This window comes from Grammomys surdaster, unplaced genomic scaffold, assembly GCF_004785775.1.
Source record: "Grammomys surdaster isolate TR1022 unplaced genomic scaffold, NIH_TR_1.0 126248, whole genome shotgun sequence".
Classification (NCBI taxonomy): Eukaryota; Metazoa; Chordata; class Mammalia; order Rodentia; family Muridae; genus Grammomys; species Grammomys surdaster.
The window spans coordinates 2,616,531-2,634,714 of record NW_021621048.1 but is presented as its reverse complement, the minus strand read 5'-3'; the positions used below and the strand labels follow the sequence as shown (position 1 = coordinate 2,634,714).

Genomic DNA, 18,184 nt, shown 5'->3' with positions numbered 1-18,184 from the left:
GGATAAGTGTAGGTTCTCTTGAGCTATATTGAGTCTCATTCACCCACTCCTTCCTTCCCTCCCTCCCTCTTTCTCTCTCTTTCTTTGTAATTTACTATTTTTTGACTTTTAAAATGTAATGTTTTTATTTCTTACGGAGGATTTTGTGCATGCAGATCGTCATGTATTTTGGTCACCTTCACTTCTCCCAGCATTTACTTCCTAGTGTTCAGAATCACGTGGCAATTTTAACCATAATGGTCACTAGTGAGTCATTCAGATCAACATATGTGTGAGAGACTTTCATTTGATTTTATTGAGGTTACGATAAAGAGAATGTTGGCATATGTGTTCCGAGGAAGTTAGGATTGCCTTTCACTAACCAAACACTGATTATGGCTTTTCTGCTGTATCAAAGAACTGTGCTATGCATGATTGGATAAAGGTTGTGAAAGGCTTTGTGAATACCCTGTGCTGGTAATTCAAGGCGGCCAGAGGCTCTGGAGCAGGGCCCAGGTTAGTAGCAGAGTACACAGCTTTTTAAATCTATTGCTTTATGTTGATTTCACACACACACACACACACGCACACACGCACGCACGCACGCACGCACGCACGCACGCACGCACGCACGCACGCACGCACTTGCATGCTCCCATTTTCAGCTGTAACTTCCAAAAACTGCAGTGTTTTTGGTATGTTTCTTTTTAATATCAGAGCTTTTGAAACTATATTTAGAGGTATAAATTGTACAAACACAGTTGAGTTTTAAATGTTCAAAACTGTCCAGTTTTTCATATGCTTTCATATACTGATTTTCATATACTTATGAAAATCAGACAGATAAGGTACTTGAAGATGCATATAGTGCTTCCATTGCTAAGCCATATTAAAGGCAACATTTTAATGTGCTTTTAATTCTTCTTGAGAAAATAAAATTTTTTCCCTACATAAAACTATTAATTGATTCTCTAGGAGTTTCACATTATACATCTGGATCACACTAACTTCCCATGCCTTCCATGTCTACCCCTCTCGCTTGTGACTTGGCTCCTCAAAGAAGGTAAAAAAAAAAAAAAATCCAGAGAGAGAGAGAGAGGAGAGAGTGCGTTCACTTGATGTCATCTCTTGGTCCAGTTCTAAGTGGCCTGCCCCATAAATAAAACTCATCCTTCCCCTCCCCCACCTACACCAGAAGCCAGCAATTGCGGAGCATCTGTGTTACATTTTAAGAGCTCTCTATTGTGGCTTCTTGTCTACTCCTGCTTTTGGGGAGGGTGGGTATGGGAGTTGTTAGGGGGCGGGCAGGGTAACCATCTATGTTTCTCCCTCTCAAGTGTGCATCTGAAGTCATTGATATCACAGCAGAAGTAGCCTGTTAGCTGAGAAGGTAAAATTCTTAATCATTATGATTGGAACTCCCGTCGATATTCAAGGTCCATTTTTTCACAGAGTGGCCACTATTCATTTATTCCGACTATACGGAAACATTTTGTGATTTCTCAAAAACATTTTTAAAACAGCAGCAATAATTTCTTTGACATCTTCTAATTTTATTGTCAGGTTTTATCATCCTACAAATTTAAAAATTGGTCTAAACTTTTAGGTTGTTGATCTACAGCCAATGTTTCCCAAGATTTTCATTGATACCTTCCATAAACACAAGTATATAACCACAATCTGTTTTTTATTTTGTACAATATTTTATTTTTATATAAGGAGGGTTCTAATTCTTTCAGTGTTCACTTATAGGTCTAACTATTATAATACTACTTAGTAATTATTCTTCATTGGCTTAAGGTAATAACACAAGTATAAGCATACTTCTATATTTTAATTATTCAACTTTATAATACTTAACTCTTTATGGTACTCACCCTCTTTTTTTAAAATATGTATATGCCTGTCAGGAATATGTGCACAGGATTGTTGTTGCCTGTGGAGGCCAAAAGAGGTTGTCAGATTCCCTGAGGCTAACAAGTAGTTGTAGGCTCCCCCATAGGGCTTCTAGAAATTGAACTTGGGTCTTCTTCAACAGCATTATGTGCCTTACACCATAAGCCTTCTTAATACCCCTCATATTTTAAGCTATGTCTTTCCCATATACTCATCAAGATAAATAGTTAGAATATAAAGCTCAAAATACCTTACACAGTCTACACGTATCTACACATTTTAAAATGACTATTTTCATATTTTATATTTTTAAAGCTTATTGCCTGTACATTTAAAAGCTGTATTATTTTTTTATTTTAGAGTGTTTGTAGTAAATTTTAGGTGGAATCTTTTGTCACTAAATTTTCAAGATGTTTGTTGTTATCTTAGGAATAAAAGACTATCTTTCTCTTGATAAGAATCGTCAACATTCTCATGCAGTTGTGACTCCTGTGAGCTACAGTAACAACCATCCTGGCAATATATGCCCCTTGGTTCAGTAATGGCCAGAATGTTACAGGAATGAGCAACCACCTTCTGCTTAAATGTAAAGCCTGTTCAACAAAATAGACTCATGCTTGGTACTGTTAAAGGGTCTAAGAACACAATGATTGGCTAGTCTTGGCCCAAAGGAGAGACTACTACTATTACTTCCCTAAATGGACATAGATGAAATTACTCCCTAAATACTTATCTTTATACCTACAGGTTAGAGCATATTTCATCCCTCATCAGAGAAGTGTTGTTTCAGAGTAGATGAACACCTTAGGGTTTTACTGCTATGAACAGACACCATGACCAAGGCAAGACTTAAAAAGGACAACATTTATTGGGGCTGGTTTACAGGTTCAGAGGTTCAGTGCATTATCAAGGTAGGAGCATGGGAGCATCCAGGCAGGCATAGTGTATGCAGTACTGTGAGTTCTACATTTTCATTTGAAAGCCGTTAGCAGAATACTGGCTTCCAGGCAGCTAGGATGAGAAATTCATAACCCACACCCACAGTGACACACCTACTCCAACAGGGCCACACCTTCTAATCCTGCCACTCCCTAGGCTGAGCACATACAAACCACCACAATGACACTCAACACAGATTCATATCTAGTCCAAGTGAAAAAAGAAAGAGACTGGATTGTTCAGTCTAAATGGGGCATCTGTATCATACCTCTATTTCTTAAGACTCAAAGGTCATCAGAGAAGAAGGGTCAGAAAGATTTATAAAGGCAAGAAATAGTGGAGAGCAGTGTTTTCTGGGTATGACAGGAGCGTAGCACACATGAACCCACAGTGGTTTTGATTGCATACACAAGACCTGGACAAGATCGAGTCAGACAACATTCCCACATGGATCAGGAAGGAATCACACAGCTACACCTCTAGCTGCAGAGCTAGAGGTGGTTGATGACTATTGGAGAAAGAAGAGTTGATTTTCTTCAGGGACGCAATCCTTGGCTATTTGCTCATGATCCACAGGATGGTCTACACCTGTGTACATACTGACACCATGGAGTGGGCTCAGTAGCTGAAAAATAAAATTGAGTATATAAAGTTGGGAGAAGAAAGTGGTAGAGGAGTGTGGGGGTAAGTTTGAGGAAATAGAGTAGGTAGAGATTTGATTGAAACATTATTTTCATAAATAAACTTTCTAAACAGTGTCTTAGTCAGAGTTTCTATTGCTATGACAAACATACTCTGACTTAAAAGCAAGTTGGGGAAGAAAGGGTTTATTGAGCTTCCACTTCCAGATCATAGTCCATTATTGGAGGAAGTTAGGACAGGAACTCAAGCAGGGCTGGAACCTGGAGGAGCTGATGCAGAGGCCATGGAGGAGTACTGCTTACTAGTTTGCTTCCCATGGCTTGCTCAGCCCTCTTTGTTATAGAACCCAGGACCTCCAGCATTGGGCTGGACCCTCCCACTGATTACTAATTGAGAAAATGCCTTACAGCTGGATCTCATGGTAGCATTTCCTCAAATGAGGCTCCTCTCTGATGACTGTAACTGGTATCAAGTGGCCATTCAAAACCAGGCAGTACAAGTGACCCCTTGTGAACTTGACACACAAACACATCAATATTACACCTCAACTCTTTTATATTTATCCCCAAGTTTTCACCTTAAAAACATAAATAACCTTAAAAGTTCCATAGTCATTACAAGTTAAAACACATTAAAATTTGAGTGTTTAAAATAGTAAAAACTATTAAAATAAAAAACTTAAAATATCCAATCTCTTTTCAAAGTTTAAAATCCCAAAACTCTTCTAGAGGTCCAAGGTCTTTCAGCTGTGGGGTCCTGTAAAAATTAACTTAAATATCTTCTTCTTTAGGAAGGAACCAGGGCACAGTCACAATCTGAACCAAACACAACTAAACTCCAAGAGTATAAATAATTAAATGTCCAATGTCTGGGATCCACACACTATCTTCTGGGCTCCTCCCAAGGGCTTGGGTCAAGTCTCCAGATCTGCCCTCTGTAGTACACGCAGCTTATATTCTAGGCTCTGGCTGCTTGTATTTGCTGCTGCTGTTCTTGGTGTTCATTCCATGGTACCGGCATCTTCAAAACTGCTTGTGTTCCTTGCTGCAACTAGACTGCACTTTTATCAGTAGCCTCTCGTAGGTTCTCTTCCTGGGCCTTCAATTGCCACTGAAGCTGTATGTTCACCACTGACCTCTCTTCTCTCTCAATGTCAAGCATCAGATGCTCTCCAGGACTTCTTCATACTTTCAAAGTCAGTACCACTGCTTTGTGTAAAATGACTTATACATTACCGAGTCCAGCTACCAACATGAAGTACAACCATGGCTGCTTTTGGAACTTAGCTTCTCTGTGTTCTCAGGAAACACTTCTCAGACAATTTCACGTCAACGATGTTGTTCTCGCCTTAATTTCCACTAATTTCTTAGCTCAAGCTAATCAGTATCAATTGTCCCAGTGATACAAAGGTTTTGATTTAGGACTTCTGGTATCTTGTTAATCACAACTGATTTTTTAGCCCCAGCAAACCAGAACCACAGAATCTTAAAACAAAATAGCAAATAGCCCTGATAGTGTCTTTATACTTCCCTCTGAAATTTCACAAGCCAGGCCTCTATCCTTTGCGTTACGTTTTACGTTCTAATTTTCCAACCTCTCACAGAACATCCCACAGAGTTCATAAACTCAATGGCTTTTCTAATAAATGTTCAAAAAGTTCATCCATAATCTTCCCTAAACACACTGCTAGGTCTGTGACAGCAGTACCTTGCCACGCTGGTATCAGTTTGTTACAGGATGTTTGAACCTGTTTATAGTTAGAGTGTGGTTCAGCTCTTAGCACACATCTTTAATCCCTCCTGCTGGTAAACAGACTCACCCTTAGTACTCACTTTTAATCCCAAACAATGAAGGTAAAGTTAGTTTGAAAGTAATTCAGCATTAAGTCTCAGAGACTGAAAACATTCTAGGCCTAGATAAAGTTGTAGGGAGGCCAGAAGCTTCCAGGGCTAGGCCTAGGTTAGTGGACAGTGGCGTAAGCTCTGGGAACTCTTGTTCACCTGTTAAGTTGTGCCAGTTTTCCAGTGACAGACCAATAATTCCGTAGTTTACATAGGCTGGGTTTATTTAAAGTCCCCCAAAGTGTGATTATAATCTAGACAGCTATATCTAATTAACTGGATGGGACTGAATTTGTAGTCTTCAGAAACTGTTTATCTGCATTCTTTCTTCTCATCTCCACTTTCCTCCTTTCTCCTCCCCTCCGTTTTCCTCTTCTCCCCTTCCTTCTCCTCCCCTCCCCTCCCCTACCTTCTCTTCCCCTTCCTTCTCCTCCTCCTCCTCTTCTCCTCCCTCTCCTTTCCTCTCCTCCTCTCCCTTCTCCTCTCCTCCCCTCCCCACCTTGGTTTTTTGAGACAGAGTTTTTCTGTGTAGCAGCCCCAGCTGTCCTGTAACTCACTCTGTAGACCAAGCTGGACACAGACTCAGAGCTTTGCCTGCCTATACCTTCTAAGTGCTGGGATTAAAGGCGAGAACACCACCTCCCAGCTTTCTCTCTGTGCTCTCTATCTTCTGTCTTTACATTTACTTTCAGAGTTATGCTCACATTTTCCTTTTAGTGTAATTATTTCCAATACATGAAGCTTACCTTGAGCTAATAAATCAAAAATATAAAAGGAGAAAAATCAGAATAACTTACATTAGTACTTTAATTTTTAGGAAATCCATTACATCCTCACATTCTTTTTATGAATTCCTAATTTCTTCCTTTCCATCTGTCTTCATATCACCATATTTGTTTCGAGGAGCAATCCAAGAAGGGCTCGGCATTGCATTACTTTATACCCTCCCCCCATTAGCCTCCATCCCCAAACCTAAAACCTACCTTTTGCACAGTATTTTATGGTTCAGTTATCCAGAGTGATTTGTTTTCAATTCAACATAAATATTCCGCTTAATTCCATGTACTGAGAACTGATCACTTTGAGACATTACACCTAGAGTAACATAAGTGGGGTTGAGGACCTTAATTCAGCCAGTGGCACTGACCTTGCATTCATATTAGGTCTCAGTTTCTTAGTGCTTTGTAGAATGCTGGCATATCTGTGTCATTCAGCAAATTCTCCACAGTTTTTTCCTTCTTTATTCTCAGGAGCTGACTCCTAGCAGAAAGCAGCTGTCATCTTTGCAGCCATCTCTAGCCATATACCCTGACAAGAGACTTCTTTTCAACACCCTACAACAGCTGAGCACACTTTGATAAAAATCTTGTTTTTCTTACATATCTTGTTTTGCTGTTTAGTGCCCCCAGCTGCAAGGTACGCGTGGTAAAAAAATCTTCAGATGCATGCCCTTGCTTATGCTTATATAGACCCAGGATTTCCTTTCAATAAAGGAGACTTGAACAGACTGTCTCTCTTGCTAGACCCTGCCCTGCAGACTGGAGCAGCAGCTAGGGCCGGGACAAAGTGGCCCCCAAATGTGGTACAGAAAGAGCTGTTACAAAGTGGCGCTCAACGCGAGGCAGCAAGAATGAGAGACCCAGTGAGGGACACGTTACTGGAAGAAGGGTCGACTGAAAATTCAGAAGTGAAACAGAAGTGATTGGTGGGGGGGGGGGGGGGGAACTGCCCTGTCAAGACCAGTAGGTCATAGTAATGATAATGGGGCAAGAAATTAGTCAGCCTGAACTCAACTCTCTGTCTTTGTTTTGTTGTTTGCTGTTTACGTGTGTCAATTGTCTGCTTTTGTTTCACTGTTTGAATGCTGTCTTTCATGTTTAAAAGAAGAAGAACCGCATAGAATCCAAAATACAACCAAAGGTTGATAATGACTTGTCAGAGTCAGACTGGGACAACAGAGAGGAAGAGGTAGCCAAATATTATGACCCTGAATGGCCCTCTTTCCGAAGGCCCCCTCCCTGTGTGCCTCCACCTCTAGATGCTCCTGCTGTGGAGATGGTGGTTGTAGATCACAGAAAGTTGCAGGACAAAACTTCTTTTCGTAAACAACACATTTCTTTTCTTAAACAGCAAATAGAATTAGAGAAAGAGTATCAGGACTTAATTAATCAGTTACAAAAATTAAGGACAGGGAAGATGTCTCAAGAATGAGGCTAACTGTGAAAATCACCCAGGTCCTTGTGTTCCTCAACCCGGAGTCCAAAGGCAGCCCCACTCCTCTGGTTTTAGTTCAACCACAGATCAGCCAGAGGAAGGAGAGACTGAGGTTTTCCCTGTATCAGAGACTAGAGACGCTCAAGGAGTTGCGTGGAGACATCATACGGTTTAATTTTCAAATTATTAAAGAATTAAAAAATGCTATATCAAAAAATGGTGCCACTGTTCCCTTTATTCTGGCAATCTTAGAATCTGCTGCAGAGGAGTGGCTGACTCCTGGTGATTGGAATACTTTAGTGAGAGCAGTTCTTAGCGATGGTGACCATCTTATTTGGAAATCAGAGTATCACGAGAATTGTAAAGAGACAGCTAGGAGAAACATTCAGGCAGGTAATGGTTGGTCCTTTGATGCCTTAGTAGGAGAAGGGCAATTTGTTTCTAGTGATAACTAGATGCAACATGACCCAGGCTTATTCGCTCAAATTCAAAATGCAGCCATGAAGGACTGGCGTAAACTCCCGGTAAAGGGAGACCCTGGTGCATCTTTAACAGCAGTCAGACAAGGGCCTAATGAAAGGTTTTCTGATTTTGTTCATCGATTAATGACAACAGCAGGAAGGATTTTTGGTAATGCAGAGGCAGGTGTAGATTATGTGAAACAACTTACATATGAAAATGCCAATCTTGCCTGCCAAGCAGCCATTAGACCCTACAGTAAAAAGACAGACCTTACTGGATATATCAGACTCTGTTCTGGCATAGGGCCCTCCTACCAACAGGGCTTAGCTATGGCAGCTGCCATGCAAGGACAATCAGTAAGAGATGTTTTGGCAGGTAGAGACAAAAAGGCCTGTTTTAAGTGTGGCAAGCCTGGACACTTTGCAAAAGATTGCAAGGCGGAAAATGAGTTGACCCAGAGACGACCTAGAAAACAGCCTGGCCTATGCCCATGTTGCAAACGTGGAAGGCATTGGGCTAGTTAATGTAAGTCCAAGACAGATACACAAGAAAACACCCTTTTCTATAATCAGGGAAACGAGAACAGTGGCCAACCCCAGGCCCCGAGCCAACACAAGCCAAAACAGGCTTATGGGGCAGTCAGTATTATACCAGCAAACAACAATCCCTTTCAGAACTTAGTCGAGCAACACCAGGAAGCACAGGACTGGACCTCAGTTCTGCCACCCACACAGTATTAACCCCAGAAATGGGACCTCAGGCCTTACCCACCGGAGTGTTTGGACCACTCTATCCAAATGTGTTTGGCCTGATAGTGGGAAGAAGCAGTACAAATATGTAGGGACTACAAATTTTTTCTGGAGTTATAGACAGTGATTATCAAGGCAAGATTAAGGTAATGGCCAAGGCAATACAGAATATAGTCACCATTCCTACAGGAAGGAGGATAGCTCAACTATTGTTACTTCCATTGATTCCTACTAATCACAAATATAAGAGTCCTAAGAGAGGGGATCAAGGCTTTGGTTCCTCTGATGCATCCTGGGTACAACCTATAGTTAAACAAAAACCTATGATGACAATATTGCTCGACGGGAAGGCATTCCGAGGCTTGGTTGATACAGGAGCTGATGTGACAATTATCAAACAAATCGATTGGCCCACCACCTGGCCTCTGACCCCAACCTTAACTAATTTAAGGGGTATTGGCCAAAGTCAAAATCCACAACAAAGCTCTAAGGTACTGACATGGAAAGATAAAGAAGGAAATACAGGGAATATAAAACCCTATGTCATCCCGGGCCTTCCCATTAATCTCTGGGGCAGAGATCTATTATCCCAGTTGGGATTGATTATGTGCAGCTCTAATGAAGTAATCACGGCTCAAATGATAAACTCTGTATTTTCTCCAGGGAAAGGATTAGGAAAAAGTGAAAATGGGATTACTCATCCTATTGAGGTCCATGGTAACTCTGGAAGAAGAGGCTTGGGGTATTTTTGATGGAGGCTATTGATTCAGCTGCACCCCTAGAGTGTTGTGTCAATCCCATCACCTATAAGGGGGACTCACCCATCTAGGTGGATCAGTGGTCCCTAACCACTGAAAAATTACAAGCTGCTCAGTTGCTAGTGAAAAATCAATTTGAAAAAATTCAAAAGGGGGAAGGGTACCCTACCAAGGAATCCCCCAGAAATTTTAAATTTCTTAACTTTAGAATCTAATGGAAATTCTGCTGCAGATAGATTCTGGCATCCTGATACCAAAAAGAACTTTACAACAGTCCTCTGGAAAGACCCATTAACTGGAACCTGGAATGGGCCAGATCCAGTGCTTATCTGGGAAGAGGTTCTGTCTGCATATATTCCCAAACGACAGATGCTGCACGCTGGCTGCCAGAGAGACTGATCAAACAAATAGACAATAATAACAAATCCAGGGAGGAGAAACCCCCTGAGAAGTGTATTTTTTCTTTGCAGGAAACATGAAGATGCTTGACAATTGTCTTCAAACTAGGACAGATCAACCAGCATACCTGACTTGGGAAGTTCTCAATGCAGAAGGAGACATCAACATCTGCACCTCCTGGGTGGCTCTATTGGACTTTTGGTTCCCTGATTTATGATTTAGTAGGGGAGGGGGTACATTGTTTAGGTCCAAGAGAAAACCCATTACCACAGTTACTATAGCTGTCTTTTGGGGGTTAAGATTGACTGGGGCAGGGATGGGGATTTCCTTACTTGTTTTATTAAGATCAAAGCTATGATCAGTTCTGTACTTCTATAGATTTAGGTTTAGAAAGAATGGAATCTGCTATATTGCATTTGTAAATTTCATTATCCTTCTTAGCTAAAATAGTGCTACAGAATAGAAGAGGCTTATACTTTTTACTCCTCCAACAGAGGGAGTTGTGTGCTACCCTTAAAAAAGAGTGTTGCTTTTATATCAAACCTTCAGATATTGTTAAGTCTCTTGTCTCTTGGGTTCATGCTGTTCAACAGACTGATGGCTTTTGAACAATAGATAGATGCTATTCAAATGAAATCCATGCTGGTCCATTATTACAGGCTGGAAGTAGGGCTATTTCCAGAGCTTTACAGAGGCTAAAACCTCTGTCATCACGACTGATGAGGATTAACCCCTAACTTACGCTAAGACGGATAGTCAATGATGGGTAAGAGAACATCTCAAGACCCTTGCCCCTAACTAGGAGGCCTCACCATCCTAAGACAGGAGCTCAGGCAATGGGTGTTGAGTATCCAGAGATGGGAAAGAGAGGCTGGTGTCCTTTGTTCAACCTAAGGCAGGCATGGTTTCCATAAGTTTTCCCAGCCTTCCCTTTTGAAAAAAAATTTAAAAGGAGGACCTGTTGGGAGCCGTCTCCTAGGGGAAAGTGGCTATCATCTCTGCAGCCATCTTGAGCCATATACCCTGACAAGAGACTTGTTTTCAACAGCCCACAACAGCTGAGCACACTCTGATATCTCCCATATCTTGTTTTGTTGTTTAATGCCCCCACCTGCAAGGCACACGTGGTAAAGTGTCTTCAGCTGCATTCCCCTGCTTATGCTTATATACACCCATGATTTCCTTTCAATAAAGGAGATTTGAACAGACTCTTTCTTGTCTCCATTCTTCGAGGCTCTTGCCCTTCCATCCCCACTCTCTCTCTTGCTAGACCCTGCCCTGCAGGCTGGAGCAGCAGCTAGGGCCGGGACAAAGTGGCTCCCAAACGTGAGGCAGAATGGACTGTTACACTTTCTCAAATTTGATTTATTTTTATCTCATGGGCATTGGTGTTTTGCCTGTGTGTATGTGTGCATGAGGATATCTGATGCACCAGAACTGCAATTTTAGACAGCTGTGATTTGCCAAGTAGGTGATAGGAATTGAACCCAGGTCTTCCAGACAAGCTGCCAGTACTCTTAACCACTGAGCCATCTCTCCAGCTGCACATTTTTCATCTTACTAAGATGAGTGTATACCATACAAAATGAAGCACATAATTTCCTCCCTAAACCACTCTTGGTAGATCTTGCGTTAGTTTACTACAGATGCTGCCTTTCTGCTGCAGATGTTTAGATCATCTCAGGCACACTAAGGATGTTAAAGCCTTCACTATGTATCCTAGTTCCTCCCTGCCTTTGCTTTATCTCTACCATCGAGGTATGTTTTAGGCAGCTTTATGAAATAAGCTGTGTTTGAGAGAGCCTGAGTCTGTGGCATGCTCCTAGCCCCCAGCTCCCAGTCCCCAGCTCCCAGCTTCCAGCTCCCAGCCTCCTTCTCCTAGCCCCTAGACCAGCCTCTGCTCCCAGGTCCCAGCTCCTAGATCTCAGTGACCTTTCAACCCTCATCTTTAGCACTCAGCTTTCAACATTCATTCTTCTTTACAAAGAATCATAGCTTTAGTGCTGTAGAGCAAGGGTCATAAATTCCATCAAGCACACATAGATCCCAAATTAATGACATTACAATATGTGTGTGAGTAATTCCAACCTTTCCACACAGGAAGCAGATAAGCACTGTTCCTCCCCAACATGAGTGACACAATGTTCCTCAAGAGCTGCTAGCACTCTGCCATGCTTCCGTATTTCAAGTGTCAGCATCCCTGCTTGTCATCTGGAAGGACATCCAGCTTGACTTTTTCCCAAGAATAGAATATCCCCTGTAAGTACCACATCGAAGACACCTAAGTTGAGAGTTTATTTCACTCTTAAAAGGCAAGAGAATTCTAATTACCACCATGCTTTTTCTTATAGAAGAAATGCTGCCTCTGTTTTTCGATCACGGCTTGCTCACTTTGGAAGGGTAAAGAAAGTAGAAGCTGGCAGGGTCATGGGTTTCATTACGTTCCATTATGCACTCTAAGCACAGAACTGTTTTGGTGGTTTACTGAAACTTTCAGGAAAGTCCTAAGAGGAGTTTATGACCATTGTGATTGCATAAGTCACTGGGCTGAGACATCCAAATAACTCAGAAAAAAGCTCGAATTCGCTTTCCTGGTGATATAAATTGTTACTGTTTTTTTTCTTCTACATCTCAACTGCAGTTTCTCCTTCTCCGCCTCCCATTCTTCCCCCACCCACCTCCATTTCCCCCTGATCCACACCTCTGGTTCAAAAAAAAAAAATGCAGGCCTCCTGGATGGACAAGTTAATCTCTGTTCCTCTGATACTGATTCTTTAGAGAACACAGACTCTGCACTCTTTCTACTCTTTAGTCATTCTTTCCCAGATGTCCTCAGCTTTAGTGCAAGACTGAACTTTATTTTATAACTGTAGTATTTGTCATCGACAGGAAACAGGACCATTGGCACACACAGTACCACAGACACGTCTTAGTCATAGACAGATGTTTTCCCCCATTCCTTTCAGCAAATTTTTGGTTTCCAAATGATTCCTGGAACTTTTACTTAAGTAAAAGTTTTTTTGTTTGTTTCTTTTTGTTGTATTTTGTTTTAATTTTACCTTTTTACTTTTAACTTTTACTTAAGGGGGAAAACCCCCTTTTTTTCCCTTTTACAAAGATTGACACACTTTCTATTAAAGTGCTAGATATTATGTTTAGACAACTTCACTAAATATTTACTTAATTTTTCATTTGTTTTACAAAAAAAAAACAAAATCAAAATAAACAAGCAAAAAACCCCGAAAACCAAAAATCAAAAAACCAACAATTTCTTAGTGAAATTAACTATATGGAAGACAAAAGCCATCTGTGTCAGATGGGGGTAGATTGAAAACACAAAACAAAAAACAACATAACCCAGTTCTGTGCCAGAGCCTACCCAGAATTGGCTGAGGGTAGCACAGTGGATGAGAGTAGAGGCTGAGTGGGTGTACACACAATAGAACTTGGTGGTTTCCACATCAGCTTATCATTGTATTTTATTGGCATGAAAAGAATGTAGACTGAATGAAAACGAAAGAAGCTTTGAAATGGAAACCGTCATCAATAACCAATGATGTTAGGACAGGAGGGAAAATGTGAGGGCTCTAAGGCATATAGAAAGTCATCCATACTTGTGGGAGATCAATGGGCCTTGAGCAATGTTTGAATTTGAGTAAAGTAAGTCAGGCTGCATATTTTCAAAAATCCAGATGCTGTTTGGGTTTTGAAATTAAACTTGAACGTTTAATATTATGATTTTGATTATTTGGCTTGGAGGTCAGGATGGTGTCCCTCCATTTTTAGACAATAGATCTGCAAATTTTGGCTATACTTTTGCAATTATATAGAAATGTATGAAGCATAGCAATGAATATCTGAATCATACATAGTGACTGTGTGTTGTATGTGTGTGTGTATATGTGTGTATGCAAATTACATAGAGGCTCAACGTCTGGTCCTAAATTGTTCTCTTCCTTATTTTGTAAGACAGAGTCTCCCACTGAATTTGGAGTTCACTAACCAGGCTAGACTGGCAGGCCAGCTAACCTGAGGGATTCTCTTGCCTGCCTCTCTAACACTGGGAATGACAGGTGTGTACTTTGGAACTGGCTTTTTATGTAGATGCTAATGTTCTGAACCTGGGTCTACATGCTTTCATAATAAGCGCTTTTCTGACTGAGCCTTTTCGCCTTTAACTGGATGATGATTTTAGATACTTCCTCTTCCTCGCCTCAGCATCCACTCCCATTTGCTGTTTGGGTGATTGAAGTACTCTATTTAACAGAGATTTACATGTTGGCTTTATCTGGAGGCTTCGGCCAGTCATAAAACAGTAAATGATGTGCCTGTGAAAGGGGTTTATATTGGTTGATGTTGGTCCTGGCCCCCACTAGCTCTCTCCAGTTACTTTTATTCAGTCATTACACAAAATTAATCAGGGATGGGAAAGTTTCCATCTACCAACGTTTTCTTGCCCTTGGTGCCCTTGAGGGTAGACAATCCACACAAATCTCAGTTCTTTTTGACTGTGGCTTAGCCATAATCAAAAGTTAGAACTCCAAGGTTGACAGTTTTACTGGAGTGACAGTTGGACCAAGTTTTGCCCAATTCAACCTCTCATGTAGTACCAAATGTAGACTTTTCAGGGAAACAACATTTCTTCAAGGTTCAAACAAGTTTTGTAACAATTTCTCAGCCTCTACTGATTGACCCAAACATCACAAAGGCTTTGCTGAAACAGTCACTCAGGCCGGACACAAAGGCCTTAGTACACATTTCACTTAAAGCCCAGACATAGAAGCTTTACGTAACATATCACTACAGGTAAATGCACACAGTGTATCCTATTATATTGGAACAAAAATATATAATTATGAAATTCATATATCATTTTGAAAACAGAAGTGGTTTTTACTTCCCCACATAGCAGGACTTATTTTTCAGAATATAACAAGTATAACTTTTTACAATTATTGCCTACATGTTTTTATCTGTGACACTTTATTCTTGGTATTCACTTTATAACATATTTTAATTATATTATAAAGCAATAACATGTTTTGTACATTTGACTCATATCATTTCATTGTTTGTGATGGGAATGAATGTTCTCAATTCTGACAGGCTAAATGTTTTTTGAAAAAATTATTTCAAAGTACAGCACACAGTGTTGTATTTATTTAGAAATACTTCTGTTTTAAGACGTGGCTAGGTGCATTTCAGCTCATATTTAAAAATTAATCTGAGTATAGAAGGTATTATATATTTTGAAAGGTACAGGAAATACCTTAACTGAATATTTTTCTAGTCATTGAATATTCCAAGGTCTCTTAACTGGAGGATAAAATGCAGGCATGACTGGCATGACTGGCTGTCAGCCTACCTGGCATACTGTGCTTCTAAATTAGAAACATGGCACACCATGCTCCTGAGAATTCCTAGAAGTCAGAACACTGAATTCAGGGTAGGGGGCATGAGTAAGCTGTAGCTGGCCTGTCTTCATGACTCATTTCTTGTGCTTCTTCTGCATAGAGACCCTGATGGTAAGAGAGCTCACTGTCCAATTGGTGCTAACCAATCATGATTGATAGGCTTCCGTTCTATAAGTGGTTGCTCACATGAAATAAGGCAGACATTGTTCCCTTTTGATCTCCAGAGTGGTTAATCTCTGTGCTTTTTACCAACCTAGTGGACATCATAGTCTTATTGGGAGATGCCCCGGTGACATCTACAGGTAACATTTCTGTAATCTGTGTCTAATATTTGACAACATTAGTCTTTTAAAATATCTGTATTTAGAGCATAAGGCCCTCAAAATATGTTTGAAGTTAACCGAAAGATTTATAATTTAATAAAAATGTTACATGCTTAAAGTTCTGAATTGATAGAAAATAAAATAATTTCTCAATTTTAATGGCAAAATGCAATGCATATATATAGAGAGGAGACATGGAAGAAGACACCCTGTGGCAATGTGAAGCAGTGCTTGCAAGTCAGATCAAATTAGAATTTGTAGCTGAGTTCAGTTGTTTCTCTGAAAGCATAGGATCAAATGCTATGTTATCATTGTTACAAAAGAATATCTGAAAACATGTTACAGACCTTTCCTGTGTGAGTTTGGTTTGCAAGGATATGGCAGTCAGGGAAGAGGAAACAAGATTTAAAATGTCAAGACTGCCCCCTCCCTCAATTTTCACTTTCATGAGGGAAGTACAAAAGAGACCCAGGTAAGGCTATCTTCTTCAAGTTGTGATACTCCAGATCTACCAAGGGTTGCAGGTCTGTCTCATGACAGCAGCCAGATCTACATGGAAGATGAGTCAAATGAGGGAGAATTTTCAGTGGCTTTAGGCCAGTCAGTACTTGATGTCACATTTCCTGGAGTGGTGGTAAATGAAACTGAGTTACTGAATGGAGTCATGGACTACAAGGCCCACAAGGCAGTAGAGTTGCCAAGAACGGGGACTACAAGCTCCAGAAGTAGGGAGTGTTGCCAAGAATGAGGATGGCTCAGTCAGGTGGTTGAAGCGCCAGAATTGTCTGGTTTTTGAAGGACAGAGGTGTGTCTCTTTTGTATGAAGGTATGAATGTACCAGATGTGAAAAGAGCCTACTTTCAACTCCTCTGTGAAGGGTGATTACATGATTTAGATAACTCTTACTTGTGGAGAGGACTACTGGCTAGATTACAATAAATTCTAAAGGCCCAGAATGAATTGATGAGTGTGAAATAAGAGTCTAAATCACCAGCAAGCCATCTGAGCTATGGCAGTCAGAGGAACATGGAAAACAATAGTCTGGTTTGTTAGTGACTTCATTCTTGCCAGGCCTTTGAGTAACCAGCTCTGACTGTAGCCTCAATGAGATCTCCATGCTTGCCAGGGTACCAGTCTGTGTTATTTAGTTTGGCCTTAATTCCTTGATTTGTCTTAGCATCTCTCCCGGAGCTGGGATGGCTATTGCTATGTTATTGATGCTACAGGAGCTGTCCAGGAACTCTGCAAGTGGCAGAAAAGAGGCATGGATATTAGGGTGTCTGTGAGGTTCAGCATTATACTAAGAAAATAATTGCCTTGAAGGTTTGCAGAGGAAGCTTATAAATGTTAACAGTTGAGGCTGAGGTCTGAGCAGTCTCAAAATCCCACTAGTAAAGAGTTTTTTTCTTCTCTCACCTTCCAGGGTTATCAAGTGATTGTCTACTTTCCAGGAAACTTTGATAGGGCAGCCGACCTATTTTACCCTTCTGTATGTGTACTTTCACTTGTTTTGGGTTTTCATCTTTGGGGTTTTGGATCCAATTATCCAATTATTATGAAGTTCAAGAGAACTTTTGGTTGGGAGATGTCAATGAGATTTAATTTTCGATGCAGGGACACATTGTGCTTCCCAGGTCTTGGTGTCCAATTCACTGATATTTCTTCTAACATTTATTTAAACGATTTTTGTTTGTTTTTGCTTTTTCCTTCACTAAAGAATCTGGAAGAAATGGGAATATTGTCAGGATCAAATGCAGTCAGTGCTGTCAACCTCTTTTAAAAACTAACAGGTAAAAAAAGAATTGAAGTTTTGAAAAGAGAGGTCTGTCTCATGGCAACTGTCGGTATGGTGCTGGAACTACTAGCCTGCAGAGAAGCTATCTCAGCCTTTCATAAAATCCTAGATGAAGACATCATCAGTAGTCCACTGTCTGCTCAACCTTGTCCTTATTCTACATTTCCTAACCTTCGTGGCCAGGATATTGTTTCAAAATATCATATATTGTTATCTCCTTCCTCTTTGTTTCTAAACCTTCCTCAGCCTTTGCTTCTTTTGAATACACCGTGTGTGTGCCCCCCCCCCCCACTCCTAGCCCCACCATGCTACTTTTACAAACACATAAGACTGTCTATGCTGTTGTTGTATTAGTTTGATGACACATTTGCTTTATGCATTCGTAGTCCAGACTGCTGCTCCTTTTGAATGTCTGTGGCCTGGCTGGCAGAGGAAAGTGGCCTTGTGACTATGTCCCTGGAGGTCCTTCGATGGAGGTGGTACTGAAATGTCATCTTAGGTCATAGCACTTCATCTTATCTCTTGGTGCTTCTACTTTTCTTCCTTTTGTTTGGGAAGCAAAGCTAACATTGAAACAGCTTCTAACCTGGGGCAGGCCTCACAGCAGAGGAAATTGCAATAGCCAAGTGCTTCAAGACAAGTCAGAAGTTGAGGCAGGAAGCCAGCTATCCCGGAGGATTATTGTTTTTTGTTTTTTGGTTTTTTGGTTTTTTTGGCATATGCTCATCATTCTTACTGTTGAACTCTTTATAGACATTTCTTTTAAGCATACC

The 18,184-nt window shown here is 40.8% G+C and overlaps 1 long non-coding RNA gene across 5 annotated transcripts in view; it reads left to right on the top strand.

The window, feature by feature from the left end:
* The window catches only part of LOC114613565, an 87,890-nt gene that overhangs the window by 8,325 nt on the left and 61,381 nt on the right, over positions 1-18,184 (top strand). Inside the window, exon 1 of one of the 5 annotated variants that reach the window (XR_003710200.1) lies at positions 13,846-13,952. The exons of the other annotated variants lie outside the window; for them this stretch is intronic. This is a non-coding gene — a long non-coding RNA (uncharacterized LOC114613565). Of the gene's footprint in view, positions 1-13,845; positions 13,953-18,184 lie in introns of those variants that run through there. 5 annotated transcript variants of the gene reach the window in all.